This window comes from Teleopsis dalmanni, chromosome 1 (assembly GCF_002237135.1).
Source record: "Teleopsis dalmanni isolate 2A chromosome 1, ASM223713v2, whole genome shotgun sequence".
Lineage (NCBI taxonomy): Eukaryota > Metazoa > Arthropoda > Insecta > Diptera > Diopsidae > Teleopsis > Teleopsis dalmanni.
The window spans coordinates 119,001,023-119,012,050 of NC_051846.1; positions in this window are offsets into that span (position 1 = coordinate 119,001,023).

Genomic DNA, 11,028 nt, shown 5'->3' on the forward strand with positions numbered 1-11,028 from the left:
ATCAAACCAACGGAGTTTACTTGCAGCCCAAAAAATATAACAAAAAAATTGCTCATCTCGAGCGCAAAAACAAAAGGCAATAAAAACAAGACTTAGAACCGTTGGTTTGATTACATCTTATACAGGGTTAGTTAGATAAATTAATTAACCATATATATTAACCATATAAAATATTATATATGAATTATATAATATATTAGTTATAATAATTTAATTATACAATATATGATTTAAAATAAATTAAAATATAATAAAATATAATATATAAATCATATAACACATCAATTATAATAATTCTACAGAATCCTACAATATTAACAATTTGACTTTAACCGCTCTAACATCCCGCCCCCCTTGAAAGGATTTTCAATTGGTAATAGTGCGAGTTTGTGGATTGGACGCCGTATTACTCCTTTTGGGGTTTGCACATCAACAACACGAACCAAATTATCTGGACCCCTGATGCAATGCACGATTCGGCCCATCAACCAGCGTTGTGGAGGCATATTGTCTTCATGGATTAAAACCAGAACCCCCTCGGTGATGTTAGATTGTTCTTCTGTCCATTTGGTGCGTATCTGCAGCTCATTCAGATAGTCTCTAGACCATCTGCGCCAGAAGTGATGTTTGACTGCGGTTATACGAGACCATTTATCAATTAATGAAGCAGCTTCATACTGAGGACTTGATTCAGATAAAGTTTTGAGCGGCCCACCGATAAGAAAATGTGCTGGCGTTAGCGCTTCATAATCGCTCGGGTCACAAGAATGAGGTGTGATTGGTCGCGAATTTAAGATAGCTTCGATTTCAATCAGTGCTGTTCCAAGCTCCTCAAAGGTGAGTCGAGTATTTGATAGTGTTCGATACAGATGGCCTTTCGCGCTTTTTACAGCCGCTTCCCATAGACCTCCAAAGTGAGGTGCTCGGGGCGGTATAAAATTGAAATTTATGAATTGGTTGCTGCAAAAGGTCTGCAGCATCACTTGATTAGACTTCTCGAAAAACATCCTTTTTAACTCTGCTAGTTTGTTGTTAGCCCCAACGAAGTTTGTGGCGTTATCGCAATAGATGTTTGATGGTAACCCTCGTCTACCGATTAACCTTTTCAGTGCTGCAATAAATGCCTCCGTAGATAAGTCTGACACGGCTTCTAGATGAGCTGCCTTTGTAGACAAACAAACGAACACGGCTATATAGGTCTTATATGGAACCCGTCCCCGAATTCGGAGATACGTTAATATCGGACCGCAAAAATCTACCGCAGTACGCGCGAAAGGACGACTTGGAGTGAGGCGTTCGATTGGGAGATTACCCATCATTTGATTAAGTAGTTTGGGTTTATAACGCACGCAGTGAATACACGAGTGCACGACTCGGCGTGCAATTTCTCGAATATTAATTATCCAGAAGTTTAGTCGAGTAAGGGCAATTAGTGCCTTTGCGCCTGCATGATAGTTGCACAAGTGTACATGCCGAACATAAAGTTCCACAAAATAACAGCCCTTCGGCAACAAAATAGGGTGACGTTGGCCTACTGAGATGTCACTCAGCTCGAGGCGACCTCCCACCTTTAGTAATTGATAACCGAATACATTGTCCACGAAGGGATTTAGATGCTTTAATGTACCTTCGGCTGGGTTCCCTCGTTGTAGGCGTTGTATATCAATTTCGAAGAATTGCTGTTGGATGACCCAAATAATACAGTGCAATGCCTTTTGTAGCTGAATAGGTTGGAGGGTACATTCTCCGTTCGTCAATTTATTCTTGGTTACATGATAGAATCGCTGTACCTGCGCTATTACTCGTAGCATCTTAGTGTATGAACTATATCTTGACAATACCTGTAATACGTAGTTGTCTTCATTTGTGTTAACAAATACAACCTTTCGCGTCTCTTTATTGACTTCTTCCATATCCAGGTTGTGACATTTCAAATGCGGCCAGTATTTATCAGCGAGTAACAAAAATTCCGGCCCCGTGAACCAACAGGACTCTGTTAATTGGCGGATGTTACAGCCGCGCGACACAACATCTGCCGGATTGGATTGGGTAGGAACGTGTCTCCATTGCCCATTTGCGGTAATATCTTGAATTTCCGCTACTCGATTGCCAACGAATGCAGACAGGGTTGATGAGTGCTGCTTCAACCAATGTAATACAATCTGTGAATCAGTCCAAAAAAACGTTTCACCCTTAAATTGCGCAAATATTGGTTGGACCTTCTGATACAGTTTGGCAAGAAGTAAGGCACCACAGAGTTCTAGTTTAGGTAGCGACTTCCGCTTTATAGGTGCCACACGGGATTTTGCAGTAAATAGCTTGACCGTCACCTTACCTGATGTGTTTTGTGATCGGAGAAATATGCAGCAACCATATGCGCGTATTGAAGCGTCACAGAAACCGTGTACATCAACCTGTTGATGGTTTATGGATAGGCAGTACCTCGGCACCTTAACCGATGAAAGCGTTGTAAGATCTTGAATAAATGTTTTCCAAGCTGAGTGAAGATTTTGAGGGACTGACTCGTCCCAGTCCACACGCAAAAGCCACAATTCTTGCATCATAATTTTGGCTACGAGTATGATCGGTGCTAGTAATCCAAGCGGGTCGAATAATGAAGACGCAAGGGATAAAATGGTGCGTTTTGTTACAATTTGACCTGGTTGCGCATTGAACGAAAATAGGAAAACATCTTGCATTTGGTGCCACTTGATGCCTAGGGCGCTGGTGACTGTATCTGTATCAAGATTCAAACTCTTTGTTGTAGTATCGCTGATGAAGTCATGATGGTTTGAATGCCATTTGTCAAGATCGAAGCAACCCTTCTGTAGAATGGCCGTTAACTGATGTCTGATATTGGTGAGTTGATCAATGGAATCTGCTCCACCTAAGAAGTCGTCGACAAAGAACGCTGATTTAATGAGTGCAGCGCCTATTGGGTATTGTGTTTCAAATTTGTCCGCCAAATACTGCAAACTCCTGGTTGCTAGGAAAGGTGCTGATGCAGTACCATAAGTGACTGTATTCAACTCGTAAGTACTAACAGGATCGGACTCCGTATCTCGCCAAAAAATATATTGGAATTTTCGATCTGGTTCATCTATCAGTATCTGTCGGTACATCTTAACAATGTCAGCCGTCAAGGCATATCGGTGCAAACGAAATTGAAGTAGCAACAAATATAACTCCGGCTGAATTGTCGGGCCGACCAGTAGAATATCATTTAATGAACGTTGCGAAGTTGTTGGACATGACGCATCAAAAACCACCCTCAGCTTGGTCGAAGTGCTCGACGGTTTTAAAACACAATGATGAGGGATATAATAATGAGGTTCGTTGGTTTTCGGAGTCTCAACACGCGTCATGTGTCCGAGCTCTCGATATTGTTTCATGAATTCTTGATAGTCTTGCTTCAGTGCACGATTAGATGACAATCGCCGTTCTACAGAATAAAAACGGCGCAAGGCGATATTGTGTGTCAAACCAAGACAATCTGGTGAATCTTTGAATGGTAACCGAACGACAATTCTTCCCATCGCATTTTGGTGAACCGTTTCACGATATAATGACTCACACGCAACATGTGCTGGTGACCATGACTTTGAAGCCGATTGCACTTCCTCTATCTTCCACATCATTTCTAATTGATCGGAGACTGTATCTTCAACTGATAATAGGCATTTTGCTGCTGGTGATGCAAATGGCTGACCCTTGTACTTGCCAGATACAATCCATCCTAATAGTGTTTTTTGAAGTACTGGAAGATTTTCACCTAGTTTGATTTGACCGACAGACAAAATATCAAAGAAACTTTCAGCTCCAAGCAAGAGATCAACGCGCTTGGATTTAAAGAATTGCTCATCGGCGAGAGGTGTATTTGGTGGAACCTTCCACGACGATATATCGATTTCAGAACTTGGTTGATATGCGATGTGATTCGTAATACCAAAGTTTAAAGCAAGTTCAAGATTTGAATGACGAGATTTGATTGATGTGAGCATCTGATACTTTATGTTGGTCAACGAACTACCAATACTGGAAACATGCAACCGATGTTTATGTTTTGCTAAACTAAGCTTCTTTGAAAACTCCTCCGTTATGAAGTTGACCTGAGAGCATGAATCAAGTAAGGCTCTACCCACTTGATAACTTCCCGATGAATCCTTCACTAAAACCAATGCAGTGGCTAGAATTATTTGCTCGGCCGATGACATATTAAGATGGGAATGGCTGGCAACGTTGTCGTTGGGCATAGCAGCGTGTTCTGTGCGTCGTGATGATCCCGCGCTCTTAATATTCGTTGGCAATTGCGAATGATGCAAGAGAGTGTGATGTGGCTTTGCGCAAACCTTACATTTAAACGTTGATGTGCAATTAACCACATGATGGCGTGGCGATAAGCAGTTTATGCAGAGTTTTAGGCTCTTCACCTTTTCAAACCTTTGAACCACCTCCAGTGCCTTAAAACGATGACAATTCTGTATTAGGTGTTCATTGCTAGAACAAAATGAGCAAGAATTGCTGGATGTAGATGCAACAAATGCGTATTGTTTTGAGCGTCTGTTACTCTTGGAGTTAAGATTATTAGGTTTACGTTGTGATGATGACTGATTGCCGTTTCCACTGTCGAGTGATTCGAGAAACTGGCAATGCCTATCCAATAATTTTGAGCAATCTTCCCAACTGGGTAATGTGTCGAAGTTACGCGATTCATTCCATTTCCTACGTGTAATTGCGTCCGTTTTTTGCATGATTAGCGAGATAAGTAGAGCCTCACATATTTGTTTCTCTGTACCTAGCGAACAGAGTGAACCATACAAAGCGGATGCATTGTTTACCAGACTACGAAGTTGTTGGCTTGACTGACCCGATACTGCTGGTAGATCAAATAGTGTCGCGATATTTTCGGCGAAGATTAGGCTATTATTGTCATAGCGCGATTTAAGCCTATCCAGAGCCTTTGGATAGTTTTCATTCGAAATAGGAAATGCCTGTACTGTCTCTAGAGCTTGACCAGTAAGGCAATTCAGTAAGTGATTAAATTTTTCAATATTTGTGAGGTATATTTCGCGATCTATGATTTGGAGAAACGAATTAATAAAATTGTTATAATCCGAGTACTTACCACTGAATGTAGGTAATTTTAACAGTGGTAATTTTTTTACTTGAGGTGGGCATCATTGCTGTTACGTCTAGCACTGATGCATTGTGGGCCTCTTCCTGCAGTTGAGACATGATTAATACTTTGGTGGAAACGTATAGGTCTTCTAATTCATCTCTAGCTGAGTCAGTTGCATCTAATTTCTCGATCAACGTCTGAAAAGCTAAGATTTGTTTAAAATATGATTCTAAAATACCTAGTCGACATTTCAGTTCTGGTTGTGAGAGCGAATTACTCTTTCCTTTGACGAACGTCTTGATCCTTGAAATGCTCGCTTTCGTCGAGGCTCGCTGTTGTTTTAGTTCTGACAGTTCTGCCGTAGTGGGTGGCTCTGCCGTTGCCATTGGAACAGTTGTAGATACCTAGGAACAGCAAAGGATTTGACGAAGTCGAAAACTCACAATAGCAGCAGCGAACTTTACGAAATTGAACTGTTCTTACGGTGGTTGTTGTCAGACGCGACGTTGACGAACCCGCACACTAACTGATTGGAAGCAAATAATAACCAGTAATCAACAAGTAAAGTTATCTTGTTGTTGTTGTTGTAATTGTTGAACGCGACCTTGATGCAGCCACGAGGTTCTATTTGGCGCTTAGCGGAACCGAAGCCAAGAACCATAGAATGCACACTAGTACACACGTACGATAGTATGTAGTATAGATATACGATATTATTATGGTTAGTACACGTTAGATATATAACTGTTTAGGAGCAATACCCACACGCGCACATTATGGTTACAAATTAACCAAAAACAATAAAAGCGAAAGTATGTACAATCAACAAGTAAAGGTATCTTGTTGTTGTGAATTTAACTGTCGAGCGCGATCTTGATGCGGACACGAGATTCTATTTTGAGGTTAGCGGACCTAAACCGAGAACCACCAATTGCACAAGAGTATATACGTACGGTAGTACATATGTAATATATATAGATGTACGATATATTATAATGGTTAGCACACGTTAGCTATATAGCTGGTTAGAAAAAGTATTCACACGCGCACTTTAATGGTTACAAATTAACCAAAAACAATAAAAGCGAAAGTATGTACAATCAACAAGTAAAGATATCTTGTTGTTGTGAATTTAACTGTCGAGCGCGATCTTGATGCGGACACGAGGTTCTGTTTTGAGGTTAGCGGACCTAAACCGAGAACCACCAATTGCACAAGAGTATATACGTACGGTAGTACATATGTAATATATATAGATGTACGATATATTATAATGGTTAGCACACGTTAGCTATATAGCTGGTTAGAAAAAGTATTCACACGCGCACATTAATGGTTACAAATTATCCAAAAACAATAAAAGCGAAAGTATGTACAATCAACAAGTAAAGGTATCTTGTTGTTGTGAATTTAACTGTCGAGCGCGATCTTGATGCGGACACGAGGTTCTATTTTGAGGTTAGCGGACCTAAACCGAGAACCACCAATTGGACAATAGTATATACGTACGATAGTACATATGTAGTATATATATAGACGTACGATATATTATAATAGTTAGCACGCGTTAGCTATATAACTGGTTAGAAGAAATATTCACACGCGCACTTTAATGGTTACAAATTAACCAAAAACAATAAAAGCGAAAGTATGTACAATCAACAAGTAAAGATATCTTGTTGTTGTGAATTTAACTGTCGAGCGCGATCTTGATGCGGACACGAGGTTCTGTTTTGAGGTTAGCGGACCTAAACCGAGAACCACCAATTGCACAAGAGTATATACGTACGGTAGTACATATGTAATATATATAGATGTACGATATATTATAATGGTTAGCACACGTTAGCTATATAGCTGGTTAGAAAAAGTATTCACACGCGCACTTTAATGGTTACAAATTAACCAAAAACAATAAAAGCGAAAGTATGTACAATCAACAAGTAAAGATATCTTGTTGTTGTGAATTTAACTGTCGAGCGCGATCTTGATGCGGACACGAGGTTCTGTTTTGAGGTTAGCGGACCTAAACCGAGAACCACCAATTGCACAAGAGTATATACGTACGGTAGTACATATGTAATATATATAGATGTACGATATATTATAATGGTTAGCACACGTTAGCTATATAGCTGGTTAGAAAAAGTATTCACACGCGCACATTAATGGTTACAAATTATCCAAAAACAATAAAAGCGAAAGTATGTACAATCAACAAGTAAAGATATCTTGTTGTTGTGAATTTAACTGTCGAGCGCGATCTTGATGCGGACACGAGGTTCTGTTTTGAGGTTAGCGGACCTAAACCGAGAACCACCAATTGGACAATAGTATATACATACGATAGTACATATGTAGTATATATATAGATGTATGATATATTATGATAGTTAGCACGCGTTAGCTATATAACTGGTTAGAGGAAATATTCACACGCGCACTTTAATGGTTACAAACTTAAAGAAAAAATGATTACCACACGTGGGTAATATTTAGATTTTTTAACAAATTGGAGATTAATAACCACTATTAAAATTGCAAAAAGTCCTGTCACGGTCGCCAATGTAAATTATAAGCGTTTTTATAATTGGGTTTTATGATCTTTATTTCAATTTCTTTAACACAATGTAAATTATAAACGTTTTTATAATTGGGTTTTGATTTCATTTAATTTATACAATTGAATTTATACAATTTCGGTAATTGATTGTTTAATCACTTTTTTATGTGTACCCGTGTGTTGACACGTTCGCGATCGAAAAACAAGAGACAGAATCAAACCAACGGAGTTTACTTGCAGCCAAAAAATATAACAATAAAATTTGCTCATCTCGAGCGCAAAAAACAAAAGGCAATAAAACAAGACTTAGAACCGTTGGTTTGATTACATCTTATACAGGGTTAGTTAGATAAATTAATTAACCATATATTAACCATATAAAATATTATATATATATATGAATTATATAATATATTAATTATAATAATTTAATTATACAATATGATTTATAATAGATTAAAATATAATAAATTATAATATATAAATCATATAACACGTCAATTAATAATTCTACAGAATCCTACAATATTAACAATTTGACTTTAACCGCTCTAACAGCCTTGATGAAACAAAATTTTTTTCTTCACCATATGCGGTCGGTTTTTCACAATTTCTGCTTTCAAACGATCCAGTAATGCCGTGTAGTAGTTACTATTGATGGTTTTTCCCTTTTCGAGATAGTCAATGAAGATTATACCATGTGCATCCCAAAATACTGAAGCCATAACATTCCCAGCTGACTGTTGTGCCTTTGGACGCTTCGGGCGTGGTTCACCGGCTGCAATCCACTCAGATGATGATCGTTTTGATTCCGGAGTGAAGTGATGGATCCATGTTTCATCCATTGTCACATATTGATGCAAAAAATCTGATTTATTACGTGTAAACATGGTCAAACACTGCTCTGAATCATCAACACGTTGTTGTTTTTGATCGACTGTGAGTACGCGGCAACCCCTTTGAAAAGAGCTTTCTCATGGTCAAATGTTCATGCATAATTGTAAACACACTGTCTTTTGATATCTTTACGGTCTCAGCTATCTCATGTAATTTCCATTCACGATCAGATATAACCAATTTCTGGAGTAACCACCTCAATTAGACGACCAGAACGTTCACTATCACCGGTGTCTGTGCGACCATGCTTAAATTCAACAAATCAATAACAAATGGCTTTTTTCGATGGAGCAGAGTCCGAATAACACTTTCGAAGCCATTGCTGAGCTTGTACATTACTTTTTTTCATCAAGAAGCAATAATAAATTAACACACGAAATTGTTTTCAATCCATTGTTTTGAAAATAACAAAAGTAACTTCACTTAAAAGGCTGTCACTTTTTCCTGACTAATCGAAATGTCATGAAATTTTACACATAGTCTTTTGAAGGCTGGTACTTCATAAAAGTCATATAGATTTGACAATGGCAGCGCCGTGGAATCCTCAGTCCTGCTTGAAATGAAGTTTTAAATTGTAAAATTTAATTTTTAAAGTTTAACAGGAAACATGTATTGCGTACAATAATAATGATGTAAACGCCTTAACCCACACTCTGGTAGGTCTGCGATTTATGACTTATGGGAGATTATAACATCGTCTCAATATTTAACAAGCGGCGAAAAGAACATAGTAGTGGACAAGAACGCAATGAACGTCTACTAAAAACACTTGATAAGTGTTTGCTCCGCGTTATGGCCCCACGCTCTGTTATATAAAAAACAGTACCATTATATTCTTCTCTGAGTTCCATAGTATGGACCCTGTTCAAAGTTTCCCGTTTTTTTCATATTTTTATCATGACAACATATTTTGCATAAGCTGTGAAGGTGGGTTTTAACGATATTTTCATACGTTATCGCATGTCGTTTAAACAGTGCAAACTATCATTTTTGATGTCATTTAAGTTGCGCTCTCTTGCTCAAATTTATTCTACCGGCTGAACTGGTCACATTCAAGAGTTGACTTTTGAAAAAATTTAAAAAATTAAAAGTTTATTAATAATAATTTCATAGCAATCTTTATGGTCACATACGATCTAAGACCACCTAAAACTAGGCAAAGCTATTTGCAGTTGCATAAATATTATCAAAAAGTCGAAAAGTCGGTAAGACAATTCGCCAAAAAGAAATGATGATTTTTGTTAATATTTATTATCTGTCTATTGTAAATGACTGGAAAAAAATTGTGACAAGGTGAAGATTGTAAAATATGTAGAACGAATAATGTTTTGAATTACGCAAAATAATTATTACAAAATAAATTTTAATTTTTAATTAATTTTTAAAATTTTCTGGGTTTTTGGAGCATGTCTCATTCAGTGAATCAAAGATTGAATAATCTGACTAAAGTAAGAAGAAGAGATATTCTTGAAGAAAAATCTGTTCTAGTTTTCTATTCCTGCGAGTAGTTCGGGTACACACTCTTAATGAGGATTTGATAAGTTGTGGATATGTATCTTAAGTGAAATTTTTTGACTGTGCTTTAAAACCGAATGGATTGAGTTTTCGTAAGCAATAAATAAACACATTGGTCATTGGTTTCGCCACCACTTCACAATATTCCTATTAATTGGTCTATGTGATCAAATTTTCCTATTAATAATAAATTGCTAAATTCGACAGTATATGTCTCATAAGTGCCCTAAATAATTACCTATCCCACGGTATATTTCCTATATTACCAAATTTGCTTAATAGTGACACTTTCCAAACATTAATTACAAAACGTAATTCTTTATAACTATTCTAGTTGCAGAACCATTAATGTATCGAAATAATATTTTATCCCACGATACTTTAACTTCCTCTAAATAAGCAAAACAAAATTTCTAAATTTCATTATTCAGAATTAAAATTTCTAAATAATTAAAACAATATTTTAATTCATAGCAATTTATATCACAAAACCTATTGCATTTGAGCATTTCTCAAACTGCATCAGCATTTAACATAAACAATGCAATTACCCTCATTTGTCAACAGGTTACCAAATTTTTATTGTTACCTTTCATCCACTTTCGCCAATTATGAATTGTAAGTAGTATATGTTATAAGATATTGATTTTGTATTTAGAACTCAGTCTTAAGATACCTTTAACCGAAGTTAAAGTTGGAAAATAATATTTTGTAAAACATCTTGGATCAACAACAAATATTTTGGGAAATAAAATTTTAATAAAAATTAAAATTTGTTTTGTGAATTAAAATTATTATTTTTTTTTTTTTATCAATGAAGTGAATAAACATATAAGTCGCGTGCCACGGCACGAGCAGCTCACTTCAGTTCAGTCTGAGCTCTTAAGGAGGTAATATCTCTACAATACGGCTAAGATATTGTGTGTTAATCTAA